Source organism: Varroa jacobsoni, unplaced genomic scaffold, assembly GCF_002532875.2.
Source record: "Varroa jacobsoni isolate VJ856 unplaced genomic scaffold, vjacob_1.0 scaffold_1388, whole genome shotgun sequence".
NCBI lineage: Eukaryota > Metazoa > Arthropoda > Arachnida > Mesostigmata > Varroidae > Varroa > Varroa jacobsoni.
The window spans coordinates 428,629-446,811 of record NW_019214290.1 but is presented as its reverse complement, the minus strand read 5'-3'; the positions used below and the strand labels follow the sequence as shown (position 1 = coordinate 446,811).

The following is an 18,183-nucleotide window of genomic DNA, read 5'->3' as shown; positions in this document are numbered from 1 at the left end:
TACTCCCAAAAAGCAAAAACGACTCAAGCCAAGCAACTCCGCCCTGAGGAATTTAATCTTAAGCATCTCAGGGTCTCAGAGCTTCCAGAGTTCTTTCACACCATAGATGTGTAGCCAGAAGGACAAGTTGAGTTCCTGAGCCCTACCTTAGAACCTTTCAGATAAATTACGTGACCTCGAAAATCTAATGAAGGTTTTCCTCATTGCAGACAGTTTCGCTGCAGTCATTTCAATGTACGGCAGGCCTAGTTCCGCTCGTTGCAGTTAGAACTGGCCATAAACTTAATTACAACAGCGGCAATAAACTTCAGAGTGTCTCGGCTTGTAGTCTGTGTCATGTCTTTCGCTACCCTCAAGTTCAGTCGCTGGGCAGCTGGCCCAATAGCTAACCGAAGGATGGCAGTGTCATAGCGTAAAATGAAATCATCAGTAGGTTCTAAACAAATGATCTCGTGAATGCTAAGTCGATTATTATGATATTTTAACTTTAATCAGACTATCGGAGTGCATATAAAGCATATAATATAGGTGTATATTTGAAGTGTTTGAATGAGTGAGCTCGATTGATTGCTTGTATTAAATCTCATAAAGGCAGTGCTAAAAAAGCGGCAGTTTGATCAATGATTTTTCCAGTTTTTTTTTCACTCAATCGCAAACAAGTTGCCCAACTTAGTAACTTGTCGTCAAAGGGAAGATCTACGCGTAAATTTTAGGTAGTTCGCTAAGCCTATGTGGGAGCTAAAACAGAATACACCGGGTTATCTGTGCGTTCAGCATTAAATAAGGCTAGATTGATTTCGTTCCAAATAAGCTAGGAGTACGAACTAAATCAATGGTACGCTTGGTCCCGATGACACTTCCCAAACAAACTGACGTCAAGGCTCGAATAGATAAATAGGGAAAGCTGTCCAGATGTATGTATAAATCAAACTCGGTATTATTTGTTATGTGGTACTATTTGATGCACAGCATAATGTAATGTGCGGATCCTTCTAATGCACACTATGTAAAATCTATCGAATTTTGAGATCCATTGCTGCCGCCATCGCCTCCGACGACGGGAAAGATAGAGAGCCCTATCAAATAGGATAAACGATATAATGGTCTGTATATATGTAGACAACATTGTAATTTATGTAGACATATATAAATACTTGTTATTGATCCCTACCGGCTCATTGAACTAACTGATTCAAAAGCGATCGATTGACTGTCCTGGCAGGCTGCCCCGAAAGCGAAGTAGAACAGCTTCAGCGCGGAACTTCAGTTTGCGTTTGGCGATTATCGTAATGGCCGCAGCATTCGGCTCTGTTCGATTTCACCGTGACGCTTCATTTCGTAGCGGAAACATGCAAAGGTCCAACCTGCCATTGGCGGCCTCTCGCGTCCCTGCCAGCGTCGTGTGGCTTGTGGCTTCCAGCCGTCGGTGTCCGCTTATCCGTTTATCCTGCGCATTTGTCGTCTTAGAATTTCGCTGATCGTTCCGATATTTCGAGTGTTCTTTCCGCTCGTTAGGCGCTATGAGACGCTAGGTCTACAGGAAGAAAGCGCGAAGGATTTCAAAATAAGAAAAGTCGCTGCTACCGGCTAAAAAGGGGTTGACGGCGACAAGTGACGCTGGCGACTCGGCATCGGCCACCGTAAAATCGCCGATACAGAGGCCGTAAATGCCAACAGCTAATATAACAACTAGCCATCGATCCCCGCTTCTAAAACTGATTGAACAAAACGAGGGTGGAAGCAGCGTATAGGAGAGAGACACGAAAAGAATCCTTTTCTTTCTACGTTACCACTCCGGCCGTCATTTGCGCTGCCACAGTTGAATACCAATACGGTTCGTCCCCTAATCGAAGCTCCCGTGTAGCTTCGGACTGCGTCAACGGCGAAGGCCAAGACAGCTCCGCTGCAATGGCTGATGCAGTTTTCATAGACTATGCCGTTGCCGGCGGAACTCTTTGATCATTTGAAGCTGCTGGAAGGACGAAGTCGACTGAGGTAAGCAAGTCAAGCCTGCGAGCGTGTTAATTCAAGTGAGGGCATTTATAAAGATTCTACTCGATATTTATATAAACCCGTCTGCCGATTTGCCTGTGTGTTTGTGGATGTACAACATAGAAATGTACCAGTTAGCTGACGTAGTGCGATTACGTATAGATCGCTTTTACGTATATGAGAAGATGGCGCGACGCTTTGATCGTTACCCGTTGTTCGATCACTATACCAGTGCACGTTCGATGCGTCTCATAGATAACCTCCGCTTTCGTTGCGAAAATTTTCCCCAATTCTGCCGCAAACGTTGCAGATGCCACTAGCGCCGCTAGTGACGGCTGGTGTAAACATCTTAAAAAAATCAGAGAACAGCGTTAGCATAGGAAAGATGCATGGGCATAAATGCCCAGTAACCTGTCATATGAATAGAAACAGTAAAGTCTTATTATAACCTGCATGGCCTATTCGATGCGAACCATACAGGACACGTCCTTGTGAACAATGGTATTCGTTATAAAAATAATCATCGTCAAATAAAAATGCCAGTGTTAAAAAATACCTATAGGTTGGTTAAATTTCGACTCCAAATTGACACAGGCATGCCACTTACAACTATTTCTATATGGATGTATAATATGAGAAATACATAGAAGGGGTTAGATATTGATGATGTAAAAATATTGCCGTACTCAAAGTAGATGTTTTTAATCTTTTTTTTTGCTTCGTTTCCCACATACAGCTTAAGCACGTATAAAATTTAATATTGATTAAGTTATAGCCTTGCCAAAACGAATAAGTTCCAGCAGTAATATTCAAAGAACAACACAAGTTAACCTAATAAAATTGCAGACGATCCAGAACAGGCATGAAAGACAAAAATCTGACACATCCAGCCGGTTTAATTATGTCACGATTTTTCGTAATAGCCTCAAATTTATATAGCCTTGTCGATATTTATTGAGCAGCGGAAATTTCGTATTAAATATTTACGCTGTCGGAGAGAACTTGCTATGTACGGTAACGACCATTAATCATTTAGGGGAACACCCCAGTTTTAAGTCTTACCCAAAATCGTACAAATCCCATAAGTTTCGATTGGTAAATTGCTCATTTCTTGAAACGCTTCGCTCACTTTGTTCGATAATGTTAACATGCCTTTATGTAAACTATGGAGATCTTAAAAATCTATTGGATACCAGTAAAGGCATCCTCGAACCTAAACCCTAACCCATGCTATTGAGCTATTTATTTATTTATTTTACGAACGCATATATTTAATCACGAATGATATTTTCTTTCATATATCATAGACAAGCACACCCTGGTACGGTCATAATGGCTGTACTAATGACATGGGACGTTGTTTTAGGAGTTCCTCATTCGAGGACTGTGAAAGGAGATACCTGTAAATCAGGCTTCCAGCCAGCTTTGACCTATGTAAATGAGACCTACTACGCCGGCCTAGGAAATGCCGATAGCACATAACCCCAACATCTTTCGACACAGCACAATGAATAGGATAGACAACGAGGAAGCTGGTCTATGCACGACGAGATTAAACTTTTTACTTTGGCACGTTCCGCTGTCCTAGTAGCCACACCGGACTATGGTGGTACAAATACCGATATACTACACAGAGTGGACTATATATTATCAAATGTACATATTAGCCATAACAGTAATTGACAGGGGGGTTCGATTGCGAGAACCCTTCAGAGGTCCGTTTCTCAAACCACCGGGTTACTTGGCCCGTTCTTTACATTTCCATTAGGAAAGACGAATTGCTGGGAAAGACTGTGACGGTCTATGCCGCACATAATGATTTCTATTAACGGCTCCCGGTACCGTCACGGTCGGGGGTCTGGCAACGCTTGTTTTTTCGTCACATTGTAGTTGTCTGACTGGTTGATAAGCAGGCTTTGAAACTAATCCTACGTACGTAGATTCTGCTACCGGACAAGCTACCTTCCTGCTCGCCTTTGAAGATGTCCGCTCTTGGGATTGTTACGTCCACAGTGATTACCGCTCCGTGAATGTCATTATAATCACTGACTATATATTATTGAGAACGTGCAGATCGCCAAGGTTGCCTGACGCAGAACCTTTGATTCCAGCGCCAAGATACCTTAGCGTTCGAAACGTGGAGCTGTTTCAGGAAACACTGCCGATCATCCTTATATCAGCACGATGTGCAACGAAAACAGCAAACCGAAGTATTAGCAAATACCTGTATATTTCATAGGTATATAGAAGTATGACAAATTTTCCTGTTTAGCATGATCCACAGCGTCATATCATATAAACGAAGATCGACCTTATCTGAATTTCGGCGATTGTGCCGAAATCTGAAGAACGTATGTCGGTTTCGACAAATCTTTTATCTGTTGGTTTGGTTGGGTTGGCCAACTTGCGACATTGGGTATGAATGACTAGGTTCACTTCCAATTTGCTACACTCTATTGCAAGCATTTTATGTTGAGAGACAGAGTCGCCGACCTACTTGTAGGTTTTAAAGGCAAAGAGATTCACGCGTTACACATTGTACGATACAGACAAACAACACGATTTATTCTACCAGCTTATAGATGAAATTACCGTGCCTTCTTAATTATCAATTGAAAAACGGAAAGAGGTCGTTGAGACTCGTCTAACTTCGTTCCAAAGAACATTTAGCGTCAACTTTTGATGGGCCATTTAGCCCAATAGAAAGCAAAATTTCAAACCCATACCGGCCAATAAGGTTTTTAGCGGCTTTGAGCGCGATTTCGCTTACATCCGTGTACTGTACAGCCTATTGCCTTAAATTGTATGCACTTATCAGCAGAACTGTTTAAAGGAAGAGAGAGTGAGCTGAAGTACGAAGCAACCGATTCCCACGACTCATACAACAGCCCCATCATTCCCCCAATGACTGACCCCCAACTGTGTGGGTCCACTGCGCGACGTTGTCAATTCACTAAGCTGACTTTTAACTAGAACCCGCGTAAAAAGCGTATTAGTTACACATCTAGTACTAAGTACTATAAAGATCGAAATTGGTGTAGGAAAATATGTCAGGTATAATGAGCTGACATATTACATAAGTAATATTGAGCCAACACACGGAACAGGCTAACAGCTCTAAAAAAACTATCCGCTAGTTTTTTCCGGTATGACCAAGCTAGATTAATACAGGGTGTTTCAAAAGTCAAAAGCAAGTTTTTGAGAAGTTATAAACAAAGCATTCTTCCCAGAGAGAGCCTATCAAATAAAATGGAAAGTCTGTTCACTCGAAGCCTTTTGCAATGATTAGGAATAACAATTAGCTAAAAGTAAAAAAAAATAATTTTACTGCGTTTCATTACTCAGTTTTAGGATGATAGGATTCTCCTTGTTTATATGGTTTTGCCCAAACGCCAATTAAGCTAGCGAATGGTTTTTTCTTTTCTTTTTTTTTCTTTTATATTTAATCCAATGTCATAACAGAATCTGAGAGGTTACTTTTATCATCTGTTAATCTTGCAAGGGATGCTCACTACAACGACCATTAACCGTAACACAAGCTTGTTATCGCCAGAAAAAAAATGGTAAATTGGAAAATAACGATATAGTCAAAGACTGTGATCGGATCTGTCCAGAAAGCTAACTGGTATTGTACATTTTAACGCAGCTCTACTGGGCAGTATCGGTTAACTGTCTATGGAGCAGGAGATTTGCCTGACGACCGCGGCCCATTTTGCCAAAAAAATTTTTCGTTTTCCAAAAACAAGCTAGCTAAAAACAAATCCTGTTGCTTTTTTTTTTTTTTACTCGATTTAATTTAGGGCTAAATAATTAACAACGATAAATTAAAATGTCGCATTCACTGCTAGTAATTGTTACCGGTTTTGGTAACGGATAAAGGAGCTTACGCTGTACACGGGATTGTTCAATTTAGATAGTTACATATTTCCCGAATTTACAACCGCTAAGCGACACCTTGTTATACATTTCATTTTCTAACCGTAGGAATATCAACATTGATGTTGTATGGTCTGTTCCTATTGCTATGTCGTTACTCTTCAAGGGTCCTGCATCCCCACTTCCATAAAGATTATAAAAAATATCTAACCACCTATATATAGTGAGTAAACACCAATGAAATTTTTCTTTGGCATGATATACAACTCGATGTTACACAAATGAAGCCGAAGGCATGGAGACGAAAAAAAGCTTACCACATTATTACTGCTATGTTAGCTGGCCTGTTGATTTTCCCCCTATTTTCCCAAAGTTAGCCAAAAACAACTGTGCTCATAGGGAGCTTTTGTTGTGCGCGCATGTGCACAGATCATACAATCGTACATAAGATGAGTTCAGGGTCAGATCGACAGTGTATCTGAACAGATCATAACTTAGGCGCCTGGGGTTAAGTTAGTCATATGTACTTGAACTTCGATAATGCAGGGCGAATGGATGATTGCTGTTGAATCAACTGCTTCCGTTATCGAAGAGCACTATCATCGTCACTGGGTCACAGCTTGTAGCAAGGCGCCGAATTTGAATTTGTCAACACCCGCGTTACGGGTGTAAGGGATTCGGCAGTGAAATGAATCACAGGTGTGGAACCATGTCGGCTATAAAAACAACAACAACAACAACAACAACAATAACAAGGAGTTTTTTGCCACTGTTGTTTTGTACTAGTCCCGTTGTCATTTTGACTTGCAGCTCGTAAAGAAGTGCGCATCTATGATTTAGCTGTTACGTTTTTTCCAATTGTATACCCTGGATCTATAGTTCAACAACAGAACATTAGGTATGTTTTGGGTTATAGTATAGTACATTAGTCTATTTGCTCTACCACCTTCTATGAGCAGATTAAGCTTAGCTGAGTTTAAGCACATCAGAACTGAAATGGCCAGTATCGTTGATTGTGGTACGGGTCCTACCGGATCTATCCCACCCAATCACTTGACGAGCGACTAAAGCAGCGCTTCGCAAGGCAGACAAAAATAAAAAGCGAATTTTAAAAAAAAAAGTATTTAAATATGCAAATAGGCAAAGATGACTTGGTAATCGATTAATTGTTTACCGGCCCCGGATGGGTTTATCTCTATCTAGTCGTCGTCAGCTATTATTTGTCATAATGCGTTTTTTACGTGAGCAGGCATTCCACATGCCGTGTTAATTGTAAGCCGGGCCGGCACAACTACCCACTTATTATATATCGCATTTAGATCATAACACATGGCAACAATAGGACATTTTAAAACTGGGTTCGTTCATCGTTACCTTTGTAGAGCCCGCCTTGTACGATCATTATATCATCTTGCATTGCACCTAAGCGCTGTGCTTGTTTCGGTTCGAGAAATGCGCTTGATTGTTTGATGTTATGCGGACTGGTCCTATCGCTGTCTGGCTCGCTGGCTATAGTATCTATTTGTCATTGAGAAAACCAAGAGTCATTTTACGCCTACTTCACCTCAACCTCTCATTCACACGGGTTATTACTGTTACTGGCGTTGTGGTGCCGCTGCCGTCTCTGAAGATTTACCGACTCGGCGTTACCGCCAGCGGAATCGACCATAACGGAGCGCGTAATATTGGAGGCGCCCAGGTCCACTGGGGCTGATGCCCATCTTGAATATTTTCGCGGACATTTAGGGAAAGCCAGGCAAAACACTTTAACGTTTCACCATCTTGCCGAAGACTTCACGCTATTCAGTTGCCATACGAGTCGAACGTATTCGATGTGCTTGGCCACGTATATGTGAGCAGCGCTAAAGGAGTAAGCCAGCGGGCGCTTGCATTCACATCGATAAGGGTGGCCATTTACAGTTGAAGAATGGGCTGTGCTATGGCAATGTATCGCGCTGCTTTGAGATGGGACACGCAAACAAAAGCCTTGAACACCTTGAAAGATACCAGGGACGACTTCTCTGTATAAACCACCTACATTTTTTGTTGTTGCTGTTGAAACTGTTTGATGGTACCTAGTACCTATTCTTTACTTGAAGATATTTCTGCTGTCAGTTTAAAGCTTCGCTTGACACACAGCATACCCATGTCGACCGTTGTTCGCTTTACCCGAATGGACAATACCTCCTTTTAACAGAATGCGCGGGCCATTTTAAACTATAGAGAATCACTTTAGGTAAAGACGCACTTTTGTGCACGGAATCTATTCGTGCATATATATATATATATATATATACGTATTATATACACGACTGTATTTGGTGAGCTCTATGCGAACAACCTGCTGTAAACGGAAGCACGTGAGCTGATGCCCTGTGATGAAGCCACACAGATGCTGAGTAGGTTCCTTGGTTACGAAAAACCAGGGGCCGAAGTCGATGTAAAAGTAAAGAAGTGCGCTATCTTGATTACGGCTTCGACGACGTCGTCGTCGCCTTAGTCTTGTTGAATGCCATACGCCAACACAGTGCGAGGTACAATGCCTCGTTATCTCTGTCGCCGTTCGAGAAAAGTCTGCCGTTTAGACGCTCTGACAAGTACCTGTATGAATCGCTGACAGACATTTTCAATAATACCATATGTTCAGTGGCTGTAACTCCCATCTCTGCGTGTCTGCTGCTATGGGATTGAAGTGTAGTGAATTCTGTAACGGTAACGGTGTCGGTCGAGGCATTAAGTGCTCGAAGCAAAACCAAATTGGATAGCTACCAAGCATTTAGTTGAGGGCCGTATCAACTGTGGTCAGACTTCCGACTTGTTGTCCTCATCCACTCGGTGCTTTACTCTATGTCAGTATCAATCGATGTGGGGTGATTGAAGCAATCGTTCCGTGCCAACAGTCGACCGTGCCTTTCTTCGTATTCCTGACGTACGATGCACGTATGTATGTATGTACTTAACAGCGACCTATGTTTGTCTACGCCACTGGCGTTTCTTCCACTCGAAAGAGTGAAAACAATATCAAGGCACGAAGTGTCCCGTACCGGAACTGTGAATGGTACGACCGTTGCTGACGATTTGCAACATAAATTCTCGTCCAAATCAGATCTAATTGGGAAAAGTGGTTGTTTCGCCAAAAAAAGTGGCCGTCAAACGTGTTCGTCTGATCGTTTGCTAACCCAGGTATAGATTTATGTCCACTTTGCCTGACAGTATGTACATACGTATGTTTATTTATGTTATGACCATTGCTATTTACAGCCAACTGAATATAGGATCTTGATGCTGCCATTATTTATGATTCGGCACTGAGCGTCCTTCCTTCAACAAAAAAAGTGGCATTTGCCTATTTGCGGTACCCGAAATTTTACAAGATCCTGATTATGCATAAATTTACGTTTTTCTTTTTCGGCCAATATGTTTAGGATGTAATTTTTGTAATATATATATATATATATATTTTTTTTTTTTATTGTATCACTTCTGATAGGTTACAACTGAATTGTTTGGTGACATGATTTTGGTTCCAAGCACAGACAGTTATTTTACATAGCCGAGTAGTCGATCGTATCTAGATAATACATCATCCCTGCGGCATATTGTTATTTGCATATTGTTATATATTATGTGCGGCATATTGTTGATGAATCTATCCACGGTCAACTACAAAAATAAGATGGTCGCCAGTGCTGGTAATAGAGGAATATGGCAACCTAACAGAGCTGACTGGGAACAGAATCACGACTGGGCCTTGTGCGTGTCGTGCGACTTTTTATATATAGCTTCTTCCTCTATATGATTCCTTATATGCTGATACCATGAAAGTCTAGCACGACAGCTATCGGCATGAGCCAGTATCTTCGCTCAGGACAAAGAACTAAGGCACAATTAGTCGTGACTTAACAAAACCCGTGGCGCCCTTAAGACACTCAATTTTACTGACAAACTGATCAGGCCTAGGCTTAAACTCGACGACTGAATCCATGAGCTCTCTCTAAAATATTTTTCTCAGGAGGTGATCGGCGAATCCTTTTAACTAGTTCGATGTTCAACTTCATTTAAACTTTCTCCCAGTAAAGCCACATTCGTATGCATATGTATGCATCGATCTGGTTCTCCTAATATGCCAGTACCTCCCAAATAGTCTCGTTAGCTGTTCCCTTCGACGCGAGTGTCTGTCCGGCTTTGGATAGCTTCGATTTACTTTTATGAGATTTTCTTGGCCTGTTACTAGTACTCTTGGCTTGCTTCCGCTAGTCTCATTGCCAACTAGACGCGAGAAGATCGCCTTCTATGGAGTGAGATCGTTTAGCTCCTGATCGGGATTTCTAAAACGATGGCCAAGAACCCGTACTTCACTTTCTCGGTCTATTCGTATAGATTTTTTTCGAATAACGACCAAATAAAAACAGCAGCTATGAGGACAACAGTGGATAGCAAGCGGTCCCGCTTATTCGTTTTACAGTTGTCGCTTTAGTCGTATTGGTTCAACGGAGCAGACGATGATAACGCTGATATTGACAAATGCATCCATTCTGACCGATAAATATTCGCGTCAAAATTATCTTGGCTACGGACGATGCGTAAATAGCGGTTTTGTTGTAGTCAAAAGTGAACCGCAGCACCACGAGCTCACGAACGCTAGTACAATAGTAGACGTACTGGCAGTATTTTAGCTAGAAGTGAGTGGTCTTTTCCTCCTTCTCATCTTTACTAGATCAGACGAGCCGCGCGACTTCATCGGCTAGTTAACTGAAGTGGTGAAAGCGCCATATATAAATTGACGATAGCTATGGATCGAGATCGTGACTTGACGAGATTGCGAATTGCGATACTCCACCACAAACATAGAGTGGCGGCGGTAACGACAAGAATCACCACGATTTTCCCCAGGCATTGGCCCGCCTCATCCCCATTTTTCATTCAGCTCATTCAATCTCGTTCTTCGCGCGTTCTACTGACTTGGCTCCACTTCAGCTTCACGGCGGCACCCGTCGTCACGGCAAGAAACACACAGAAGTACCGGCAACAAAAACAGCGACGACTTTAATAGCAAAGAAAGAAAAGAAGTTGTAGTTGATTTTTAAGTCAATATATATATATTGGTGAGGTTAGTGAGGATCGGACTCGGTGAGCGGCAGCAAGCTGAAGAGCACAACCACGTTCGTGCACGAATTACATACACTCATAAAGCATGCACTCGGGATCGTTCGTCTAATCGTCAACGAGGTGATAAAAGCGAAGAAAGGAAACTTTGCTAGTTCAAAAAGCGGCCTACTCCAGCTAATAAGCTACCCGGCTATGATATTAATAAGTGTATAGCAGAACACATCTGGTAATTGCACGATGATAGTAATGGTGTTTTTGAAAAACCATGGCTTCATTGTCATTTAACAATGTACGAACATGTAGTTCTTTATTTAATGGAAAACTAGCAGGCCACACTTTCTACTGTCTTTTCAAAATAAAAAAACTGGACCGTTTGAGAAACTTCATACAACAAAGTTTATTTCGGTACGACCGGAAGTCAGTGATAGATATCTGGCTCTCTGCGTCTAGGATGTCGCAGCAGACGTCATTTCTGCTTAACCTTGTGGGTTGCTGTGAAGTAAAGATGAAATAGAAGAGTGAGAAGGGTTCGTCTCGACGCGTCGATACGGAACATTAGCATCTCGCTAGTAGCAATTAGCTTGCACGGTACTCCTTGATGAGCTAGTGCTACTTAGCAATGACTGAACCCATAGAGGATACGAACCACAAAAGGAACCGTAGAAAATAACTATAGTAATCATTGAGAAATAGGCCACATCGATAATGGCTCAGACAACTAAGTCTGAATAGAGAATTAGTTCTCATATAAAAAAGGATGTCGCCAACCCGAACACCAGCCTGCAGGGTTATCTTGCCTCAGTGCCTTCGCCGGAACTTGCTAGTGCGGGCCTATCTGTGCTATGTCTGGGCTCTTCCAACAAGACCGATATATCGCTGCATAGGTTTTGCCACCAGAAGGTTTGCCTGTTTCCATCGACGTCTAAATAAACCTACTAGTCCTATGATGATGGTCGGCTAGCGGTAACAAATTTTGAGTGTTATCAAAGCCAATACAAGAACGAAACGTCCATTGGCGGTTTGATAAACAAAAGAGGTGCTGAATGCGCCACAGGCCAAATCATAGTAATGGTCTTACCGCTGTTGTTGATCAGGCTAGCTCTTGTCCTCGTCGTTTCTGCTTCGAGAATTGTGTTGAATAACAAGTCGGCTAAGTGATGAACTGTTAGCGGTCACCACCGTCGAAGACCCGCATCGGCGGAAGTTTCAGGGACGAACCGTAAGTTCATCGACGGGGGAACTTCGTTGGGCTCGACACTGCGGCGCTCCTCCGGGAGCCAGGAAACTATTTCGTTCTGAGGCGGAACACAATAAACTGCTTGTTGAGTAGAGCTAGGTTATTCTCGAGCCGACCAGGCGGCCTGGTAGCGTCGGCAGGATACACAAGGTTTCCCCGTAAGGCACAGCGGCCACCATCAACTAGTTACTGTACAATTGAGTGAGTGAATGAAATAGGCAGTTGAGGACGTTGAGGTCATGGGGGCGATAGGAATCTCGACCTGGCGTTTCTAGTTGTTCAGAGTAACGCTGTCCGGCTCTAACGACTCGAGATGTCTCTGCGGCGTTAACATATAGCGGCTGGGCTTCTGCTCCTTGATGTGCTACAAGAGCAAGCCATCCCTATGCTATTGCTTCAAATCAGCCGGTAGAATCAGCGGTAGCAGCAACGGCAGTCATAATTCTTGGGTCAGTGAGTAACAGCAACACTAGAGATGTGATGAGACTGATCCGATCCGATGATGGGTCTTGAGGAAGGCACAGCGTAAGTCCGCAACAAAGACAGACCATCACGGTCGACATGACGGCAGCCATGGCCAACCAATGCAAGCGCTTAGGCAATAGCTCAGAGGAATCGGAATCTATTCGCGAATGATTAATGTTGGTTTTCACTTGATGATTAGTCGACCGACTCGATGCGATGACGAACGATATCGCGATGTTTTACGTCAGTAGCAGTAATAACAGCAGCCAACGAACGCACCCGTCTCTTAGACGTCTTTTTCGTCTTGGTCTCGATTACGTGCTTGCCCAGCATATGCGTACGTATACAGACTACAATATAAAAGAACTCAAGTATGAGATATGGTGCACAGTAGACTTGGGTCATGGCAGATCCATTCCTGACCAGGGCTGTGAGTGCCGGCATACGACCTAGTGGCTATGCACACAAATGCCATAATGAATATATGACGCTATTACAAATGTGCATTTGGCTACTGGAAGAATTGCTTCAGAATAGCAAGCACGATCTGGAAGGTCGGAAAGGTGTGGCAGATTCCCATCTACTCCTCTATATATCCAGAAATGCCATATTTTAGCTTTACTGTATTATTTTTGCGTGTAAATTCAGATCGACAGCCATGCTCAATTAAGCACTGAGTGCCAAATACCTATTAGAGCGTACGAAAATTGTAGACAGTGATAAATGTTTATAGGTTATATGGGCATACAGGCTATTGCTGTATATCAATACGATAATGATCAGTATTATCTTAAAGTAAAATCTCAAGCGAATGATGATGACTGTGTGGGTAATAGAGTAGTCATTTTTTTCCCAGCTAACATCGAGCGCATTATAAGTTGGGCTTATCGTTAACAGTTACATAACAGGCCTTATCGTGCCATTTATCGTCCACAATGCAATCCAGGATTTATCCAATAATTGGAGCTCGTTTCGACAGGAAAGTTTGGACAACAAATCTAGATCGTATTGTCCATCAGTTTTCTAATGCTCTGTTACAGTGCACCGGCAAAACTTGTACAAGGGCACACAAACAAGCGGATGACTGGGAGCCGAAAGCTTCTATGTGGTGGCAAAGTAAGTTCAGATTAGGTCCGATCTTGAGGTCCTCAGATGCGGAAAGACCGTGACTTGAGTGATGCAGGCTTCGTGACGTCGATTCTTCCCGAGTTCATTCGATGAGGCTCAACTGTCATGAAAAGATGGTTCCTGTCTGAGCTATGGACCTGAGAAAGGGCACGCAGAGGTTTTAGGCCAAGATAGTTGCGGACTGTTCTGCAAGGTCGACTGCGGTAGCTCAATAATTGTCAGGCAGCCTGTGTTCTAAGGGTTAATACCTGCTCGACTCGATATGTTCAGTCTACTTACTCTTGCGCAGCTACGTGATATGTCGCGCCTTCGGCAGACACAGCTCGCAAGAAAAACTGATGCTCAGCCGACGTCAACAGTTACTTAGGGGTTATGAGGGTGGCTTGGAGTCTTCATATACGCCGCAGTTGATGACGGAAATATGACTAGTGACTGATGATCTCAATGCGGAGAACGACGTTATCTGCATAGACACATACACAGTACAGAATGATACGATCAAAAAAGCTCAGATAGCTGAGATACCGCAGAAAGACGATTTTCGTCTGTGAGAAAGGACAGCTTGATCAGTGGTTATTCAATGGCCACCTCTATTTGATTCGGGGTCCTGATAAGGCTTTCACCGCGACAGACGCTAGTGGTGGTAACTAATTATTGCATCTAATGTTTTACTAATGCTAAAAAGGTGATAACATACGCAAAAAGATCTGCCAACGCTCTATCGCAACAAATGATAGGTTAACAGATGTCACTAAACGAACTTAAACGAGTCCCTGGCATGATACTTATATGTACATATCCACAGCTGGATTGATATATGTGTTTATGTGAAATTGTGCTTCATGATGTTGAGATGACACGAATCGATCATGTCTTATCTGAAAACGTAAGCGAATTGATAACGTAAGTTGTAAAGCACGAAGGACGAATGCCATAGAATTTGCCCTGAACATAATTAGATGATATTTATCGATTATAGTATTGTTATTATCTAAGTATGGCAAAATTTAGTTATAACACCTAAACTTTGTTATGCCTTCACCGCGGAGGCAGACACGAACTAGAACAGAAAGAAGCTGACAACAGCCATCTCCCTGTCCTGTATCACCTATTCCTGTAATCAGTATGATTATACTAACTAATGCCAAATGCGCCGAGACGTCCTACTTCATGCCGTTGCGAATTGGCGCTCATTTTAGGCCGAACAGAGTTTGAACCGATCGTAGGTGTTCATCAAACATGGACATACACACTTTTCGCGTGCTCATCTTTTTTGTTCATTGTTTTTAAATTTCATCATTTTCTCTTGGACGTTATATATTTGAACACTGCTTCATAGATTCCACTTGCCCAGTGTCCATTGGCTCGCGTAATTGTTTGCACCACTTCAAATCAATCACGATTTTTGCTGTGACCATTGCCGCTCGTATTGTTGTTCTTGTTACTGCTATTGTTAACGGTGAAGCTGCTGCACCTTTAAGCGCGGCTACTCCCTCTGGATACTTCATTGCCCTCGGCGTCGTTGTTGACTTTTTGTTGCTTCGGGTGCCACGCTTGTGCTGCCCTCGTGGCGCTGCTGATCGTTGTTAGCTGCCTGACCATTCGTCATCGTCGTAGTAATTTTAATAATAACGATGGCTGTTTCTTTTCGTGAGCTTGTCAGGCGTTTTCCCCCTTTCGTTTCTCGTTGGTTTCCTCCATTCGTAGGTCGCTTTCCGACTTCTGATTTCACTTTTAAAATATAGTTTGCCGGCGAAGCCTCTCTGCTCTTGTGTGCCTTTTTTAGCCAAAATAGCCCCCAACAACAACGACTATAGCAATATAAATCGCATTCCCTCTACTCTCCGTTCTCAATCGACGCGAAAAGAGGCTTTCACACAAAAGTTTTCGCCTACTCTGAGTATTATTATTATTATTGTCGTAGTCTGCTTTGCATCGCTGCTGCCGCCGCCGCCGCCGCCGCTCCTTTGAACTGAAAGAAAAAAACGTTGCAGTGACCAGCTTCTATTTCGGTTTGCCTCCGCACACAAGAAGCGTAAAAATAAAAGAGCAACTAGAACTGCGACCACTACAATATGGTGACCCCGCGTCGGCTGTGGCAGGAGCAACGGCTGACGTACCTATCCCTTGGCGTCGGCCTCTACAACTGGGGACGCGATTGTGACTTTAACTGAAAAAATAAAGCGACTGTGTCTAGCATCGTGCCGTTAACTGGACGTAAACAAAAGAGGAACAGCTGTATGGACGCTTATAGAAACCTATTGACGCCTACCATAGCAAGACCTAATGGTGTCGGTGTCAAAAAGGGGAAGGCAATTCATCCTGTGATAGGCAGTAACACGTACACTAAACAAACCTGTTGGTTAACAGGACATTCCGCCAGAAATATTGGTATCACGGCATAGTGATGCAAATATATTGGCTTACCGAACAACAGTTCGCTAAAATGAAACGGGGGCTGTAATTGTTTGCGAAAACCATTAGTGCGACTACCGTTTTAGTTATTTCCAATTCAGTAGCGACAAACGGTGTATTGATCAGCGCAATCCCAACTTATAGCCCCATAAGAATGAGGGTCTAAAGAAATGATGTACGATTTAAATCTTTTATTACTGAAAGAACGTCTCTGTAGCTTCCATGTTCGTCTTCTTATAAGTTCGTCCACACAGTAGCGGTGTTTTCTTCAGATCGATATTTCAGAGATAACTAGCCCAAACTAGCAATGTACACGCTCTTTTATGAAATAAGTGTTCGTGCATTACGTAGTCTGATAGTGTAGACGATATCATACCGCTTTAACAGACTCCTAGCCATTCTGCAGACCTTCTTTGTCCGAACGGGCGCTCCTGCCGGCGACCAACGATCCTTTTCGTATGATACATAGCTTCTCGTAATTGTCAACTAACAAATACGGCGAGATAGTGAAGAAAGCCAAACATTCGTGAGCCTGTAAAATGTAACGTGTTGACCAGCACGCTTCATTGACACACAAAATAACCCGTTAAAGAATAGGTCCACCAACGGGGGCGTGTTCTTTAACGGCTTATTTCGCAGAAAGCGATCAATTGACGGCGTCGGCCGTGCCCATGCCCTATGGGGCTCCTATACTGATCGCTTTACGGTGGTCAGACACTCTGCTCTGTTAAGTGTCGCTGTTATTTTATGGTTGACACTCGCATTTTTAATGGCGATACGGTGCTTCTTCTAGTCGTGCAGCAGGAAGGCTAAGCTTCTTACCGTGACCAGTAAGAAACGCGATCGCATCAAATCAAAAATATAAGTAAGGTTGAATGAACGAATGTTCAAGATAGTCCGTTGGGGGGTCCACGGAAAAAATGCCAATTCTCGTGCTCTGATGCTCGTTCATAATTGGCGTGCTGCGAAACGATACTACGTAACGAATGGGGCAAGTGATAATCATATCGTTACTGACACTATCGTAGATTGAGCAAAGATAGATTCATTGACAGGCAAAGGGACTCAGGTGAGGTGCGTCTACGTAGGGGAAAGACTCACGAATATGTATACGTTAACGACACTCGACGCTACCATGAGATTCCTATGTTAGCCGTAACACTGTTTGTACGACAGGACCCATAATTCATTTCATAGTAGAATTTATGTTTTAAATCGCTCTTGTTAAATAATTGGAGATTTTACAGCTTCATTTCAGGAAAACGAATCTATGGCAGACTTTAGCAAATCGGACGTTGAATCTACCAGAGCATCGGCTATCATATAAAACCAGTTTGATCAACCGACGAATGTCTAATGATCCCAGGTAGTGAGAAAACTATTTAATAGTTTTTAAGAGATTGGAGCTTTCACAGTCATTTCTGCTTTCGGTGCAAACCTCGGGTCCACGCGTTTGGCTTTGTAAGGTATTTACTGTATAGTTTAAGTTCACTAAACATTTAATTTAGGTTAGGTAATTTTATGAATATATGCACAATAAAATCTTAGTAGAAGTTCATATAGCTATATATTTAAGCCTTTTTTTTCCTTCTTAACGTTACTGGTAGACAACAATAATGAAAAACCTTGTCAGGGCTCTTTTTGCATTGCTTCGAAATTTAACTTGTATACATTAGGAATACGAATGACTCAGCCATTAATACGACACACCGCACCGCATTCGTTCACCGCGAGATCTACTCAAACAAAAAATATCGCCTTACAAAACGAGCGGGTAGTAGATCTGAAAACGCGATCCTGTCGTTCACGATCTCTGGCCTGGTATTTCTTGAGTCCGCTAGACATTAAAACGACCGACCTGGTCCCCTCGCTTCAATCCTACAAGAGCCTGCCGGGCCAAATAATAGCAGCCATCGCGGTAATAGCCCAAGCGCGCAATGAAGTTGAAACTCTGTCCAAAT

General features: G+C 42.8%; 2 long non-coding RNA genes across 2 annotated transcripts in view; both read right to left on the bottom strand.

Moving 5' to 3' along the window:
• Nucleotides 1-1,847: 1,847 nt before the first annotated feature.
• Nucleotides 1,848-18,183, bottom strand: part of LOC111269483 (uncharacterized) — a 71,062-nt gene continuing 54,726 nt past the window's right edge. Inside the window, exon 3 of the long non-coding RNA XR_002685790.2 lies at nucleotides 1,848-2,340. This is a non-coding gene — a long non-coding RNA (uncharacterized LOC111269483). The remainder of the gene's footprint in view (nucleotides 2,341-18,183) is intronic.
• LOC147752243 (uncharacterized) lies at nucleotides 11,350-15,693 on the bottom strand. Its single transcript, XR_015314602.1, has 3 exons — nucleotides 14,947-15,693; nucleotides 14,087-14,685; nucleotides 11,350-11,469 (listed from the first exon to the last, which is right to left on the bottom strand). It is a non-coding gene; the product is annotated as an uncharacterized LOC147752243 (long non-coding RNA).